The 17,873-nt window shown below is 40.4% G+C and overlaps 3 long non-coding RNA genes across 4 annotated transcripts in view; 2 read left to right on the top strand and 1 right to left on the bottom strand.

Moving 5' to 3' along the window:
- The window catches only part of LOC110072838 (uncharacterized), a 99,348-nt gene that overhangs the window by 55,617 nt on the left and 25,858 nt on the right, over window positions 1-17,873 (bottom strand). Inside the window, exon 1 of one of the 2 annotated variants that reach the window (XR_013536906.1) lies at window positions 1,472-1,687. The exons of the other annotated variant lie outside the window; for it this stretch is intronic. This is a non-coding gene — a long non-coding RNA (uncharacterized LOC110072838). Of the gene's footprint in view, window positions 1-1,471; window positions 1,688-17,873 lie in introns of those variants that run through there. 2 annotated transcript variants of the gene reach the window in all.
- On the top strand, window positions 1,686-9,552 carry LOC144583232 (uncharacterized). Its single transcript, XR_013536909.1, has 2 exons — window positions 1,686-8,459; window positions 9,273-9,552. It is a non-coding gene; the product is annotated as an uncharacterized LOC144583232 (long non-coding RNA).
- Window positions 9,916-17,652, top strand: LOC140707596 (uncharacterized). The gene is made up of 2 exons (XR_013536908.1): window positions 9,916-15,370; window positions 17,297-17,652. It is a non-coding gene; the product is annotated as an uncharacterized LOC140707596 (long non-coding RNA).

Raw genomic sequence — 17,873 nt, 5'->3', positions numbered from 1 at the left:
GAGTCACTGGATACATGGAAGGTGAGACACCATAAGCAACAGAGGGCCAAGAAACAAGCATTTAAAAAAAAAAAAAGGAGAGGGAGGGAGGGAGAAATAAGTCTTATTTTATTTTGCCTCTAGGCTTGTATCTGTCTGTTTGGAAGATTTACAGCGGCGCCATTCATGCCAAGTTCGCTAAGGGTCTGTTCCATTCAGATTTTTGTTTTCACCATATTTTTACTCAGTTTTTACAAGGCATTGCCAATCTTTTTTAATAAACTGGTCCCAGATCAAAAGAGGAAAGAGTTGACATTTCATGAAATAAATGGACAATGGGGGGGGGGGACCAAATAAATAAGAATCGAATAAGTGGACACTGCTGTGTTCAAAACCTAAGCATGTAGAAGTAAATGACACTGTTTCCCACAAGGCTTACTCTGTGGTATGTGATTCTTTCCAAAGTAGTAATAGTGGTCGTGACAGGAACAGGAATAATGAAGGCTCTGGTAGTAGAGTTTACAAATTGATCTGCTTGATACCCATATTATAAGGATAGCTGTGTATGCAGCTTCTAGGGCAGTGGTCCCCAACCTTGGGCCTCCAGATGTTCTTGGACTACAAGTCCCAGAAGCCTTCACCACCACCTCTTCTGGCCAGTATTTCTGGGAGTTGAAGTCCAAGAACATCTGGAGGCCCAAGGTTGAAGACCACTGTTCTAGGGTACAACTAGGAACCTGTAATATTTGGCTTCTCCTTCTAACCAAACCAGAAATGGCAGACACCAAGACATGTCTGACATTGCATAGTAACACCTGTGTACTATCAAGTTGGAACTGACTTGTAGTGACCCTAATAGGACTTTTGATGTTACGAAGGAGGTTAACCTCTTCCACACACATCGAATGCGTTTCCATGGCCAAGTGGAAATTCAAACCCAAGTCTCCTGAGTCTTGGTCCATTGCTGAATCTACTACACCACACTGGGTATTCGCTGTTTATTATTATGTGTAGGAACAAAGACACTCAGGAACCTCCAGCCTTCTTCCCAACTTTGACCTTGACATACATTACTGTGGAGTGGCTGTATCAAATCATTCTAAAAATGTGTATAGTGAGAGTCAGCATTTGAAGGGCTGGTGTGAATTGTGCCTCCTGACACTGCTCTTCACTGCCCTAACAGATTGAGAAATCTTTTCTGCATAGAGTTTATCAGTTGTAAGTTCAGAGGCTCTCTCGGTGTAGAAATCTTCATCTTATAGGGTTCTATGGTATCTGTGAAGATTTTCAGTCATCCAGGTGAGGTTATCTGGACGTTGAGGAATGACAATTGGACTTATTAGGTTGAAATGTTTTGCTACTCATCCAAGTAGCTTCTTCAGTCTGAGGAGAGTTGGTAGGAGATCTCTGATATATCTTCCACATTGGTTCTAGGGTACAACAGCACAAATAACACACATATAGCCTCTGTAAACAAAGGAATATGACTCACGATCTTTGCACACATGGAAGGTTCTTCTTGGTGGTGGCACCCTGCCTGTGGAACATCCTTATTCTGGAGGTTTGACTCTCCTTGACAATGCTGTCATTTTGGGCAGCAGCTGGAAACAGACTTATTTATGAAAGACTTGGGTGTATATGCAAGTCCTTTTAGTTGGTTTTTGTTTGATGTTGCAGGCAGGCAGGCAGGCAGGCAGGCAGGGAGGGAGGGAGGGGGGGGGGGGAGGGGAAGGAAGGAAGGAAGGAAGGAAGGAAGGAAGGACATTCCTTTCATTGGATAAGCTGTGTGAGTTTGACACTGAGTTGATAAATGTGAGCAAGAAAGGGAGAGCAGAGATATAGCAACATGCACCAACTAGCACAAAACAGGCAAACACCTCTCGGAAGTAATTTCATCAATTTTATTTCCCTTTAGGCATCAGGGAAAGGAGAAACAGGGAAGTGCAGATTGAGCAATGAGCTGAAGGCATACATAACTGAATATTTCAGAGCAAGAGCAATAACTTTTCATACTTCGTGCCTTCTGGAGAACATCACTTTTAAGTGCCAGTTCCTTTCTATCTTCCTTGGCTGTATATCTGAACTTGCCTTTGGCACCAGCTTGAACTTGGAGAGCTTAGTTTTGAAATAAAATAAAACAAAATTAATTAGAGCATCATACAGGCTGAGGCACGTTGAAGGAGGGGCAGGGGTCTCACTGCAGCTGCCCGACACCTCTAGTAAACATTAGACAATGGATTTGTGACGTGCCAAAAAGGGCAACAGTTTTTCTCTGTGTGAATTACTTCTCTCAGAACATTAACTCTTCTGTTTACCACAACCTTGTCCCAAAAGTGGCCACCTCTCATTCTCTTTAACCTACACCAAGAAAGTAAAGTAGAGTAACCACTGAAGAAAGGTCATTTCTCTATTCTACCTCTCTCTCCAAACAAAATATCAACTAATCCACAGGAAGTACTTCCAATGAGATATGAACTTTTCCCTGGTAGGTCATGGGGAAGGCAGTCTTGTGCAAAACATGTGTCTATAAAAACTACTTTGTGCCAAGACAGACCATGAGAGTCTACAAAAATGGTTGATCTTCAAGCTCCAGTATCCAGGTATAGGTATTTAATAGCTACACAGCCATAACTTATAAACAAACTTCCACTGTAGTGGCTCAAGTAGTGAGTTTGGGTTGCAATTGTGAACATGCAGAGGAAGTAAACTGTGACCTTTCCCCCCTAAAACCCTTCTGTTCCTTTCTTTTGCTGACAACTATTTTAACCTCTGTAGTGCCTTTTATCTCAGTCATGAGGTGTTCCAATGCAAACGAGGGCCAACAATGTGTGAAGCTATTACAGCTTAGACTCAATACTTCTTTGGACTACAGCTCTCAGAGGGTCTGCTGGCTTGGGGAATTCTGGGAGTTGTAGTCTAAAAGAGTAATGCTCCCAAGCTCTGGCAACAAAATCCTGAAGCTAGATGGTGACCTCGCCCATCTGCCGCAGAGACAGACATAGTACACTTATGAAACAAGCACCAAATTTGCTGCTTGCAAGACTCTAGTTCCACAAACATGTTGCTGTTTTGTGCCGCAAAGTCATGTGGTGGAACAAACAAGGTTTCCAAGGTATGTGAAATATTCACCCAATGGTTTACCATTGCAAACCCCTGCCCTCATGAGTTTCCATAGCTGAGTGGGGATTTGAACCCGAATTTTCTGAGTCCTAGTCAGAAACTCTGTCCAATACACCTCACTGACTCTCTCCACCACACCAAGTTCCCTCAAACATACTTATATTGACAAACAGATGGAAAAAGGGGAACACGTGGTTCTGCTTTCCCACACACATCCTACGTGGCTGTGCACCCTATTTTAGGACATGATCAGCTACTTAGTTTCCCTTGCTTTATTGTGATTCTGAAATGGGTTCTGTGAAAACATTTTGTATTTAATAAATATGACTCACAAGCCAGCAAGCTATCACTTCTTCCAGCAAGTCTTCCAAACTCAAAACAGATCAGATGGCACAAAGACAGTGAAATACAATTGGTTGCTATTACACAGCCATGGTAACATCTCAGCATGCTTTGCTAGAATTCCAGATGGGAAAAGGGGAAACAGCATATGGATGTATTCATGTTACAGCCAAAACTTCACTGCTTAATAGAAGTGAATCAAGACTACGGTAACTTTTCAGCTAGTTTTAGTTTTTGCAGAGAGAAAAACAGATGAGCAAAGCTTATTTAGGCATCAATCCTGTACAGTCTTGCCAAATAGTAAGTCCCAGTGAAGTCAGTGTGGCTTATTTCTGAGTAGACACTACTGCTATTGAATAATTGCAGATTTTCAGTACAGAGTGTCTCAATTAATGCCATTTTCCTTTGTTAAAAATAATGATTCCTTAACTGTAAGCATCCTAAGGTCGAATGACATGCTAAGGGAAGTGCTTATTTCCTGTTATCGGGATATAGTAATTTTTCAAACTGTTTTTCATCCATTTAATCCAGATGCTTTTCATCAGTTTTATACTCCAGATATGCAGTTCCTTCAAAGCACAATTGGATTTGCAAATGAAGCCTATATTTAGCTCTAGATGACCACTCATAAAACAAAACAAAAAAGCTCATTTGTAAAACTCAAATTGGGGCAATCTCATACCAAGATAAGCAGATGCTTTTTATCATTTCAGGGGTGGTTGCTTCTAATGATGTGCCAATGGTATTGTCTAGTTTTGGCCCTAGTGTCACTCAGATGCAGAGTTCCCTAGTATGAAACATAGCTGCTACAGCCTGAGCATTTTGTATCATGAGGTTCCTTAAAATATGTAAACCAAGTAAAGAGAACACCCCTCTTCCTTGAACGTTCTTTACCCAATCATTGCAGAAAACACTGACTGTCTTGCAAAAACGCAAATGAGACTATGGCTCATGCACATATCCCCTTCTTTCCTCTATTCACAGGATCCCTGAACCAACTGCAAATGTCTCCCATTAACCCAATACCCAGTGTGGTGTAGTAGACAAAGAGATGGACTAGGACTCAATAGGACTCAGTTTAAATTTCCACTCAGCCATGGGAACTCACTGGGGGAGTGGAACTGGTAAAGCCACTCCTTAAATATCTCACTTACCTTGAAAGCCCTTGTTCAAAAGAAACTGGCATCAGATTACCATTAGGCAACATTGAGCTGAACACAAAGTAGGAGACACAAATCATTGAGATTTGGGCTGGAAAGAAACAGGCAAGAAACAAGTCCACACAAGAGTAAGAGTTGTGTCTTATCCAGTTTCAATCCTTGCCTTATTCAGAAACTTTTCTGTTCCGGTCAATTCAGAAGATAATCCAATAGGTTACGCAAATGGATTGAAACACCCTTGACCTGTGAGTAAAGCATAATCTTGCAATTCTTCCAGGGTTGAACATTGGATAGTTATTGTGTGGGGTGGTTTCACTGTCCAAGCATCTACCTTCTTCCCACTTGCAACTGGTAAGATGTACATATACTAAATGTTTAGAAGGTAGCACAAAAAATCCATGCTGTCTGCCATACAGATATTACTGTTGTTGAAGGGCCCCTACTTTGGTGTGGCCCTGAAAACCCAGGGAGACCTGACAATCCTCTGGCCTTCTCATGTGCAGTCTGGAAAGGCTACCACATGCACAGCAGAATATAAAAAGAGACTTCCTTCCAAGTTATATTTGTAAGCACAACCCCCTACAATCTCGTACCCAGTCTGATTATTTTTCCAGGTGGTCTACTCAGATGATAACTACTCAAGGGTTTTCCCATCTTCTATCTGAGCTTTTGCCATTATGTGGCTTATCTGAACATTGCAAGTACTTCCTATACTAGCATTTTCACTGGGACCAGTGACACTAACATCTGAAGCAGCAGGAAGCCCCAGATCCTATGTTATTAAGAGTGTCAGATGCCACAGATGACTGGAAAGCAAACTCCAGTGAAATAACCATAATACACAGTTAACCTTTACAGTGAACTGTTTCTTACAGATTTATGACAGTCAAAGATATTTAATGTCATGCATAGACATGTCATCAATACATTGTTCTTGAAAATGACCAAAATAAATATAATGGGTAAACAAGAAATGAATGCTTACTGAAGTCAATGAGAAATTTATCTCTACCATTCCCAAGTACTCTAATTTTCCTAGTAATTCATTGATCATGCACGTCTTAGTTAAATCATGATTAGATTACTGTGATGTACTCTATATGGAGGCCATATTTCTTCAGATGCTACAGAATACAGTTGCAAGGCTACAAATGTATCTGTTGTTCCATTGTCTTCTGGTTTTCCTGGATTAACATCCAGATTCAATGCAAAATTCTAATGTGAAATATTAAAGGTTAATTCTTACCTTTAAAGTCCTGAAGCTGTGGTGTACTGAGGATTAAAACACTGGGACACATTGATTAGTAGGAATTATAACGAAACTATAATGAATTTTCCAATATATATTTTGTACCTTTCCCCATTCATAATGCAAAGTAATTTGGGTGGTTTGGCCTTGCGTGAATAAGGAAGACTCATTTGCTTTTCAAAATACTTCCCTCTGTTGGAGAAGAAAATTGCTAGAGCTAGTTTGTTGATATGGATCAGCACAAGTCAATGTCTATTTTCTCTCCTTCACCTTGGAGGTGCAGCAATAAGAACTGTCAGGATGAGAACCCATGCTTAAAATCGACCATTGCCTAAATGATTTATGATCAGAATACCCGTGGCACTAACTTTAATCCACTGAGTCTGCCTGTTATCTCTGAAATTATCTCAAGTTGCATAACCATGCCAATTGATCAAGTTCATTGGCAAGATCATGCAATAAGCTTTCTCTGTTGCTCTGCTAGACTGTGGAAAGCTAGGCTCTGGGAGATATGGTTGGCTTCTTCCCTGATGCCATTCCAAGCTAGGTCAAAAATACTGTTCTGCTTTCAGCAGCTTTTCACCTGCAGACAGCTGACCATATTTGCTGAATTTGACATTTTTATGTATTGATCTGCTGGCTTGGGTATTTGTTAAGGCATAATATGTTGGTTTCCATCCTTGCTGGAGGTTTTCCTTTGTATTTTGATGGATTTTTGATTACTGCATCTTAACCAAGGCACAAGTAACCATGAGTGCTTCATAAGCAAAAATGCAGGATATAATTACCTGACTTTTCCTTCAGAAGAAGAAACTGCTATTGCTACTGCTACTATGCAGGGTGACAGATTTAAAATGGGCAGTGCAAAAATATGATTGCTGTAGAAGATTGGGGTTAGGTACAATTTGCAACAGAACACTCTGCTACCTGATGATCTCTGATCTACTGAATGAACAAGCTGCTGGCAGATGTGTTGTAGTTAAGAACTGCTAGCAGAAGAACCATTAAAAAGGGGTGGAGACAGAATGAAGTGCGAGAGAAGTGAAATTAAATCAGATCCAGACCTTGCCTTCTTCTTGAGAAAGGAATGGAATACATCAACCTTCTCACCAACTTGACTTCCTTCCTTCTTGTTTCTAGCACTTCCCAGTTTCAGAAGCTTCGTGTTGAAAAGGACCACCAGCATCCTCCAATAAGGATGGATTTATATTTGTGTGTCAACTGCTAACAGTAATCATCCAAGGTTTAGACTGAGTAGTAGCCGTTCTTTCTGGCATTACAGTATATCTCCTTTATCTGCAGATCTCCCCATACATTTGCACATACATGTGCACACGAGCACACAGGGAGAGAGAGAGAGATTCAAAAACCCTAAGTGAGACTTTGATGCACAAAATCATAAGTTTTGAATACCTCTGAATGCTTACTGGAAATTGTCTATGAGAAGATGAGCATATCCCTATTTTGACAGGGATAAAAGGCTTTCCTATCCAGTGTTACCTTCTTAATACCTTGATCTGGTTTCTCCCAACAGATCTGGGTTCCATTTAGAACCCAGCACTTCAGCATTGCATTAGTCACAGAGAAAAACATTTTGTTCTTGTGAGCTTTCCAAATTCTAAATCCCAGTCTTTGGGGACAGGCAATAAATAAGACACTGATGGCCTGGAGAAAGTTCAGTTTTGCTTCATAGATTAGGAAATGTACTGTTGGCTTAGATCTATGCACAATGTTCACACTGCATATAGGGCTAGAAAGAAAACACCATTTCTTTTTAAGGCATGGCCTTTGTGGATGTAAATATGCTAGAAAAGACAGAGTGTACAGTGAATAATCTTGGCAAAGACACCCCAATGCAAGCTCTATTATTAAATGAGCTAAATACAGTACACATTTTTATTGTGTATGTTTTCTGTGCTGTAAAGTCAGAACTGCCTTATAGCGACCCTAACAGGGCTTTCAAGGTAAGTGACATATTTAAGCCATGGCTTTACTAGTTCCACTCCGCCAGTGAGTTTCCATTGCCAAGTGGGGACTTGAATGCTGTTCTCCAGAGTCCTAGTCCATCACTCAATCCACCACACCACACTGGGAATCGGAAGATCTCCCCATGCATGTACACGTACACATTTTTATTAGCAACAGGCCATGTGAGGGGAGGCAAATTCCAAAGAGTTCCACAAAATATATGTTCTCTCTTTCATTTTAATTGCTATATCTTACTACTACTACTACTACTACTACTACTACTACTACTACTACTACTACTACTACTACTACTACTACTACTACTACTACTACTACTACTACGAGTTGCCTTGGACATATGGAACCAAATGTTCAGTTTCTATTTTTGACCTTGCACAAATGCAGAATGCTCTCACTCCCAAGCTTTTCTTTTTATGGTGTGTTTGACAGGTATCTGTACAGTTTGTTTGGAAAGAATGAATAAGCTCCATTGCAACATATGAAAGGAAATCACGTCAAATGCCATCAGTATAAACCCAACAAGCTCAGAGAGCAAGAGAAAAACCCGACATGTCAACAATGCCTTCATCGGAAATGTTACAACACTCCTGTTATCGTCTCTCCCTTAGCAACGCCCTATGGTTTGTTTAAGCTAGATAAATCTTTAAGAGCTTGACATTGAAATGTTTCAGGGGATAATATATCTGGATGCTTGTTAAACTACAAGTAAAACCTAATCCTGCTGCATTTCAGAGGTGGCACCTGCTCAGTCCTCCCGGATTTGTTTTTTGGCATGCTGTGAGTGAGAGAAGTTAAGTCTCCGAACTCTGAGACTTCCTTTTTCAGTTAGACAGAAAGACAGATATGTACATATTCCTGGAACAAATGGAATGCAGCAAAGTTGGGGATTTATTTCTTATTTACATTTTTAGTCCCCGGTACTCCCAAAGCCTCAGGACCAAAGGGAAAAGACAAATTTACAGGTTAAAAACCCCACTACATTAGTTGGTTGTACTTAGAGCTTTAAAAGGAGGTACAGTATCTCCCATCCCAATCCTCCCAATCCTTTCTATGTTATAATTATATGTTCTCAAGTCAATTCCAACTTACGACAACCCTCCCAAGCTTCTCTAGGAAGAATGTACATGAAGTGGATTTGTCAAGACCGCCTTCTAGTGGCACTTGGGGACCATAGAATAGGCCCAGGGCTGGGAAGGTGGCAGGGCATGGAACACTACCAGCCACATGCACTTGTAATCATAGTTAGCCCATCTTCCAGGAGGCATAGTGGGGATTCAAAGCTCCTGTCCTTTGCTCTGCATAGTCCACTGATGAATACCAGCTCATTTTTCTTTCTCATGCCCCAGCAATGACTCTCTCCAAGAAGCTGGGCCACTTTTCCTCCACTTTTTCCCATGAGGTTTCCATCATATTTTTTATTTATTTTTTTATAGGGGGAAAAACAATGAAGGATCTTATAGCACCTTAAGGACGAATGAGTTGTGTTTGGCATAAACTTCCATGGAGCACTAGGCCACAATCAGAAATCAGTCTGCATAATCAGATGCCAATAAAACTTGTAGGTCTCTAAACAAAACAAAATATTTGGTTATTTTTCAAAGGAGGACATTTATCTGTTTACAGTCACTCTGATATTTATATCTACCAATTTATGATCAGTTTTAAGGTCATAACAAGTGCACTAATATGGTTAAGAGAAAACACAAATAAAAATAATAATTCTGTTGTCCAAATATTGTGATGGCACTGTTCAGTGTAAATGTTATTGAAAGGGTAAATGTAAGTCACAAAAAACTGCAATAATTGGGTTTAAACTGCAGCTAAAACTGTGCTCACGACCTGGGCTTCAAATCCCAGGTAGCCGGCTCAAGGTTGACTCAGCCTTCCATCCTTCCGAGGTCGGTAAAATGAGTACCCAGCTTGCTGGGGGGGCAATGTGTAGCCTGTATAATTAAAATTGTAAACCGCCCAGAGAGTGCTTGTAGCGCTATGGGGCGGTATATAAGTCCAATAAATAAATAAATAAATAAATAAAGCTAACGTACAGTGTTTCCCAGTACAGTTACACTGTCTGATCACCTGAAAAAGGAGCAAACTAATCAATTCCTGCAGCAGACTAAACAGCAGGACAAATATCTGTTTGATCCCACCCACATTTTCTGCTAGCTTGAAGAGAAAGGCAAAAATAATGTTTCATATATATGAAAAGAAATAGGGGACGAATTGCTTCCAGATGTGGGACCGAGCAGGGGGACATATCCAGACACCAAGGGTCACAAGGCAAATAAGCTGAAAGACAACTGAGGGGACCTGAAAAGCCACTGAACACATTGGCTGGGATATTCTGGTGTGTGTGTCCATGGAGAAATAATGTAACCCGGTTAAAAATGGACAATAAGGGAGAGAAGCAAACAAGTGAGAGATCTGTAAGGAAGTATACAAGTGCTCCTTCAATCAAAGGTAACCATGATCTGTTTACCTGGAACCTCTTATTATGCCATATTCATAGGGACTTGATGTTCTTGTAACCTGAGCCTTAGCATGCATCTGGGCATGAAATAAGCAGTGTTCACTCCCATTGTCCATCTGTACTGAAAAGGCAACAGCAAAACGCTTGTTTGTTTGAGAAATAGGAGACACGTTCTGCACTTTTTCATTCGCACTGTATTCTTTATTCATAGGGACATCACCTGTTTATTCAGCCATCATAAAGATTGAAACAAGCAGGTGTCTTAGGATAGCGTCAAGTCAGAAGGAAGGAAGGAAGGAAGGAAGGAAGGAAGGAAGGAAGGAAGGAAGGAAGGAAGGAAGGAAGGAAGGATATATACGTGACAGAAAGAGCACAAAAGTGCCTTCCTCTTCCATCTCAAAAACATAGAGTGGACCCCACCTTAAAATCTGTAAAGGTAATGGATTTCAGGAAACACCTAATTGCAGAAGAATTCATTTATTTAAAGGTTGATTATCCTCCAAGAAAAGTAATAATGAATGGGGGATTAATTGAAGGGCAATTGATTTAGAACTGGAGCATAGTCACAACCTGTGAAATTAATGGGTGTGTATTAATTGAAGAACTGCAGTTTATTAAAGGATGGGTAGGGAAAAGGAAGGGAGATAGGGGAAGAATTGGTTCCAGATGCAGGACTGGGGGGAGGTAGAGAGAAAGACATATCCAGACATCAACTTTACCCGTTGATGAATACCAGATTGGTTCACTGAGAAACAAGAATGGATGTCGAATTCTGAGTGCTGGACTGGATATTAACAGAGACATTGCTGTAAGAAGCAGCAATTCCTTAAATTGTAAAAGGCATCTGATCATAATACCACAAACTTTTCTAATCTAACAAAGCTTGCAAATTAACTTCCTTTGTTTTGCAATTAGCCGTCAGAAGTTAAACTTGCTCAGCTTACATTCTGAAAGCCTAGACAGAAGACACTGGCTCGAATACTAATCTGTTTTCTTCTAGCTGCTGCTGTGTCTACCCGTTCTGCCACTAGCCCAAAGTCTAAGTGCACTCACCCAAGTGTGTGGAAGCTTCTGTTAGATTGATTTAGGGCTCTCCATTATCAAGGGTGCAGGAAACTATGTATGCTTTGGTAGGGTCCATGGACATATGGCATAATCCTGCTCAGCATGCACTATCCACTTTCTCATGCTTTTATGAACACATGAATGAGGTTCTTGGTTTACCCATGTCCTTCCAAAGCAGCACAATATTTTAAACACTAATTACTTTGATGCAGAACATTACTAATGGTAAATGCCATGATGATACAGTACCAAGAACTGTTGCAGTAATCATCACCGTCCTACTTTTGCTGCTTTTATTTTCTGTTGTTTCCTTTCTGCAATGATGGAGAGCAGCTGTGAGGTGAGGTGTGACAGCTGGACCTTTCCGGAATGTACCATTATTTCCAGATCAGCAGTTTTCTTTTGACCTAAACTAAACTCTGGCCTATTCAGAATATAGTGGGGGTGCCACAGGAGAGATACTTCTGCTACAGCTTTCAGACCCTTTGTGATAATCTCCTCCAGTTTCTTTTTCAATTCTTTTAAACAAAACTTTTAGTACAGAAATAAGACCAAGAGATTTATGTGAGAGGGCTGATTAAATCCCAGCTGCACTGTTGAATTCCTGCTTTTAGAAAGTCAGCATAGTATCAGAAATAAATAGCTGTTGAGGGAGCTGAATTGATTTACTTATTTAAAGTAATTCTTTGCCACTCTTCGTCCAGAAGATTCCAGAATGGTGTAAGATTTAGTTTTAAATGCTTGGGTGCTATAGCTGAGGTATATCAGCCAGTCAACCACTAACTTGTCTCTGAGTGTAAAATAGGATAGATATACAGATGTACACATGGAACTGTTACAGTATATTTGTTGGTAAATATGATTTCATTGAAAGGAATGTTTGTTGTTATGTGCTGTCAATTACTTCCAGTTTATAGCAACCCTATGAATGAATGACCTCCAAAGTTCTTATCATTAACAGCCCTGCTCAGTACTTCCAAGTGCAAGGCCATGAGTTCTTTTACTGAATTAATCTACCTCAGGTCTGGTCTTCTTTTTTTTATCCATTGCCTACCTCCATTGACCCAATGACTAGAGGGGCCACTAAAGTGTGTTTCTTCCAGAGGCGAGATGTTTTGATTGCTAGGTCTCTGTGCTTCATTAGTTTTCCCAATTCTTTATTTTCAACTCTGGAATCCTCTGGAATTGTAGTGTCAATGATCCAGACATTTCTTCATTCTACTGCTACTATATCTGGTGTGTTATGTTTAAGGTGTCTATCAGTTTGGATCTGGAAATCCCACAAGATCTTGACTTCCTCATTTTCTGACACCTTCTCTCCTGATGTTTCCACGGGTCTGCATAGGCACTGTAGCTCACTGCACTTACAAAAGTCTGTGCAGGCTTTCACACACCACACACACAAAGGCTCACATGACTTCCAGTAGGGAATGAGATGTGGGACAGTGTTTGCATATGCATATCTGACTTCATAGAATAATGGAGCCGGAAAAGGCCAATAAAACCATCAAGTTCAACCCCCTGCTCATGCAAGAATTGGAATCAAAGCACCTCCAGTGTTGGAGTGTTCAGCATCTCTTGAGGTGATTGGTTCCATTGCTGAATTGCCCTAATAGTTAGGAAGATTTTCCTGATATTCAACAGAAATCTGACTTCCTGTAACTTGAGTCCATTATTCACTGTCTTGCACTCTGAGATTATTGAGAACAGATCCTGCCCCTTCTCTGTATGACTGTCTTTCAAATACAGTATTTGAAAAATGCTATCTTATCTCCCCTCAGTCTTCATTTCTTGAGGCTAAACATGCCCAGTTCTTCCACTCTTTCTTCACAGGGCTTTGTTTCCAGTCCCTTGATTATCCTTGTTACCCCCCTTTTTGCTTGTTCCAGTTAGTCAGTGTACTTCTTAAAGTGCAGCATCCAGAACTGGTCCTTGTTTGGTTCCTCCCTTTTGCCCCTTTTGAAGATGGAGACAACATTAGCCCTCATCCAGTCATCAGGCACTTCACTCATCACCCATGATTTCAAGAAAATTTAGACCAATCTTCCTATAACCAAATTTAGGTTGCACTGACCATTAAGAAGTGAAGGGGAGGAGGAAGAAATCTGAGCGCTCGTGGCCTGAGAGCCGAGTGGCACACCAAGCTCGCCCAAGTGGCTGGCACTCAGCCAAGCTGCACCACCCACCGCCGACAGGAGCCTAACCGAGATGTAAGTAATCCATTGTACTACTCTCCCAACCTCTGAATGCATTTCTCCACAGCCCTCAATCAGTGATGCAGCCAAAATAGAATCAAGCAGCGAAGCTCTGTCCTTCACCATTGCCAGAAAAGGAAGAGGATGGGGAGAGGGGGGGAGAACGTCCCTTAACTAACCTAACGTTCTCCCCTCTTGCCCGATTGCTCTTGTGAGACCAAAAGGTCTCGCATTATCCAGGGAGGGGGGCAAAGGTGAGCTGTGCCACCGAAGCCTTAGCTCAGCAGCGGCTTAAGCATTCTCTTGGTTTCAGTTTTTTAAAGCCTTGGGTTCTTTCTGTCTTGAAAATATGATTGGTAAATATTTCAAAAATAAAATGAAATTAAACTTTCACCGATAGATACTAGCCAAATTTAGTAAGCAGAGCTATTTTCAGCTTGTACAGGATCATGAGGTACCTGCCTGCCATGTGTACATCAAAGATGAGGAGCGTCTCAGAAAAAGCAAAGCAAAGCAAACAAAGTAGAAATCTTACACAGCAGCAGGTTGTCTACTCAGGTATTCAAAATATACTTCAAAGAATGAAGAATTCAAAGCCTGGGCCTGAAAAGGATAAATTTATCTGCTTTGGATTTTCATACATTTGGATCTGTTTGCTTTCAGTTTATTTCATACTCACTACAAAGAAATTTACAAATTTTAGAAAATCCTTATTAAAAACATTAACGGTAATAAAGTTCTGATCTCTAAAGCCTATGCACATGCACGCCTACATGAAAATGGTTCCATCCATTCTGGAATCGTGTATATTTTGTGATAGACAGAATCTCTGGTATGTTAAACCTTTGCCTTCCTTGTCCTTGACTTCTACTGAGCAGAACAGAGAAATGTCCAAAGACGAAGGACATAATGGTATGAATGGTTGAAGGGGTGTTTTTCATCGCAGACAGCATTTATGGATACATGGCAAATGCCAAGTCTGAAGAGAATGTGAAAGTTCTACAATGGCTGACATCCTGTTGCTTTAACTTATGCCATGTAAGGCTGATGATGTCACCACCTACAGTGATTTTTCCTGAATTAAAGATTTCTTATTACCTTCCCTCCCCAAAGATCCCGGGGTCTTCTTGGTATCCCCTTCCTTGTGGAGAACCAGCAGGAGGAACACTTGATGCAGTGAGTCTTTAATTTCTAAAGATTGCCCCTGCTGGGGCAATTTTGCTATCAAAGGGCTTGTTTCAGAAATTAGAGTTGTCTTTCTGTACCACGGCACCAACAAATTCCTGGTGATGGGACGGAGCCTTGGGACCCTGAGGGCAATTGGAAATATTTAATTGCTCAAAAATCACTGTGGCTGATGACATCATCAGCCTTACACAGCATAAGTGGTGCAACAAGATTCCAGCCATCATGAGTTCAGTTCTTTTTTTATAATATTTTTATTAAATTTCAAAAATAACCTAATAAAAACTATGCTTTAAACAAGTTCACTGTTTAGCCCACTGAGTTCAGTTCTGTTGCTCTTCTGAGTCCTTTTCTTAGAAATAATGCAGTGTTTGGATTTCCTAGACCTGTAAACTGAAAAAACACACTGGTCAAAATGTACTGTAAATTTAGTTTAAATTCTCACCCCTTTCATTTAATGTTTTGCAGCTATTATATTTAAAAGATTCTCATGGGACACACAGACACATTTTGACTGTAGTTTGTGAAAACATCTCCAAAAAAAAAAAATCAGCCACTGGAATAATTAGCTCTTGGAAAAGAACCTCTCTGCAGCTGAAGGGTGGACTGCTGAAAGGTATGCTCCTCTGTTTGGTTCATGTGGGGTTAATTCAATTTTGCAGGCACTCACCCAGCTGAGACTAATCATGTCAGAGCTAGGGTTATATAAATCTCTCTGACCTAGAACAGAGGAGGATGCTGGGGAATTGCTTCAGCTCTCAGCTTGGCAGTAGTAAAGGAAGTAAGATGACCCATTGGGGGATGCTCTCTCCTTGTTAGGGTTGCCAGATGTCCCTTATTTTAAGGGAATGTCCATTTATTGCCCTAAGCTACAGCTCTGTAGGATGTGATGGATATTACTTATTTTATTCACCACACTGAAATTTTTTTAGAAAAGAATAAGAAACTTCTTCCCTCAATGTCTTTCATATTTTCTCCTTCCTTCTCTTATTTGTACAGTATTTTTTCTTCTTTCATCCAAGTGTTGTTCTATATCCAAAATCCAGATGTTGTTGAACTATAACTGCCTTTATCTCTTGTCATTGTGTATCCTGGACTTCGCTGACAGGAATCATCATCCAGCAACATCTGGATGGGCACATGTTCTTCACCTCATTTGTATGTTGACCCAATTTTAAATCGGTCATGAACTTCAGACATGCTCAGTTGACCCACAGTATTCAAGCCAAAAGTGTTAGGTGACTCTAATCTTCTTTCCTGATGCTTACCAGCAGCTGTTTTTTTTTTAAAATGTGAGGGGTAAAGAACATACTATAACTGTCCAGATAGTATGGTGTGTACTCTGTTGAGTTCAACAGGAGTTGGAGAAGCAAACATATACCACTACTGTTCAGCATGAAGGGGGGATGTATAAGAACTAAACAGATTCCCAAAAATTACTACTGTAATGATCAGTAGCTGAATCCAAGATTTTAAAAAACAATTAAACAAGAAAACATCAATAAATGCCCACATCCATCTATGAAAGAAATTGTAATTGTAATTACAGTGGGGAAAATAGGATATTTTTTCATATATTCTGTTTATGGGACACATAACAAACATCTGGTAAGAAATCGCTACATATACTATGCAGCAAATAAGAGACTGAGAAAGCATCAGGGAGAATGAAACAGTTTGGGGGAGGGATACGGATGTCATCATGACCTCTTCAGCGAGCCATTTCAGCTGCATAATGTCATTATTAATAGAACAACCTTTGTTTTGTTTGAATAGCTGCCAAGGAGCATAAATGTCAACTGACATAGACTTACTGATGCTTTTCAGAAATTCACCATTGATTTGGGCTGGAAACACCCAGATCAATACTATTTCACATTTCACACACAAACATACTATTGAACAAAGGCAGCAAGAGATGTGCCCTTCTAATTTGGCAGTGATTAATCTATACTCCTTGGTGATATAACTTTCCATTCAGAACAAAAAGAGTCCAAGCACTTAAATAAGGACCACTGGACTGGTTGGCAGAGAAGTTGCATTAGCTGTAGAGGTTCCACATGTTTGAGTGAGAATTCTGCTATCAAGAATCAATTTGGACATAGTGGATAATGGTGTAAGATTTGCCGCAGTTTATTCTAACAAATATTATTAGCCAGAAAACACACCCTCAAACCCACATTGCTTGATCCATCGTTCATAAACATGCATAGAAAAAAGCTACTATCTTTCTTCTGTATGGTGCATTGGTGACAGAATATTGGACAGAACCATCACCCTGAGTTTGAAAAGCACAGCAAGAAAAGAAAACTATTTCAAAATGGTAACTTTTGGCCTCAACTATCCTTCTTCCAGAATGCACTGACATGGTACTCATCTTGATGTTCTGTATGAAACTACCCAATGTGTGTCTGGGAGAAAACACTATTCAGTCACTGTTTTCCTGAAAATAAAATATTGTCTCTCTCTCTCTCTCTCTCTCTCTCTCTCCTCCACTCCCCAAACCCCCCCCATCACTTTCTCCCTCTTTCTTGTTCTGCAGACAGGGATAAAGGTTTCCAAACTGCAGACAGACTAGATAGTAAAAGATGGGGAAACCATCCTCCCACTCAGATGGTGCAGAATCCTTCACCCCACTCTCAAAAAAGCCCCCATGAAATGGAGACTCCAATTTCTCTGCCTTTAATTTTTATGTATTTATATTAGGTTTAGCCCATTCTCATTTGTACTTTATATATGTGACTTACAAGTACCTCAACTTACAAACTTAATCTGTATTGGAACAGCGTTCGTACATCAAAAAGTTCGTAAGTCGAAGCACCATTTCCCATGGGAATGCATGGGAATGGTATTAATCCACTCCAGCATTTAAAAAAAAATACCAAAAATAAAAATAAACAGAGCAAGTCCCATGCTGGGACTACAAAAAAAAAAAAGAAAGAAAAGAAAGAAAAGAAGTCCAAAAACAAGACAACACATAACCCCCCAGTCCAAACCCACCCTCCAAAACCCACCCAGAACAGTTTTTTTAATGACTTACCAGTCCAAAGCCTCCTCAGCCTCCTAGCGCCAATTGTGAAGGCGCTGATTGCGGTGGTGGGGGACCCCCAGGAGGTCTC

Source organism: Pogona vitticeps, chromosome 5 (genome assembly GCF_051106095.1).
Source record: "Pogona vitticeps strain Pit_001003342236 chromosome 5, PviZW2.1, whole genome shotgun sequence".
Classification (NCBI taxonomy): Eukaryota; Metazoa; Chordata; class Lepidosauria; order Squamata; family Agamidae; genus Pogona; species Pogona vitticeps.
The sequence above is the reverse complement of the archived record's forward strand: the minus strand, read 5'-3'. Positions and strand labels throughout refer to the sequence as shown.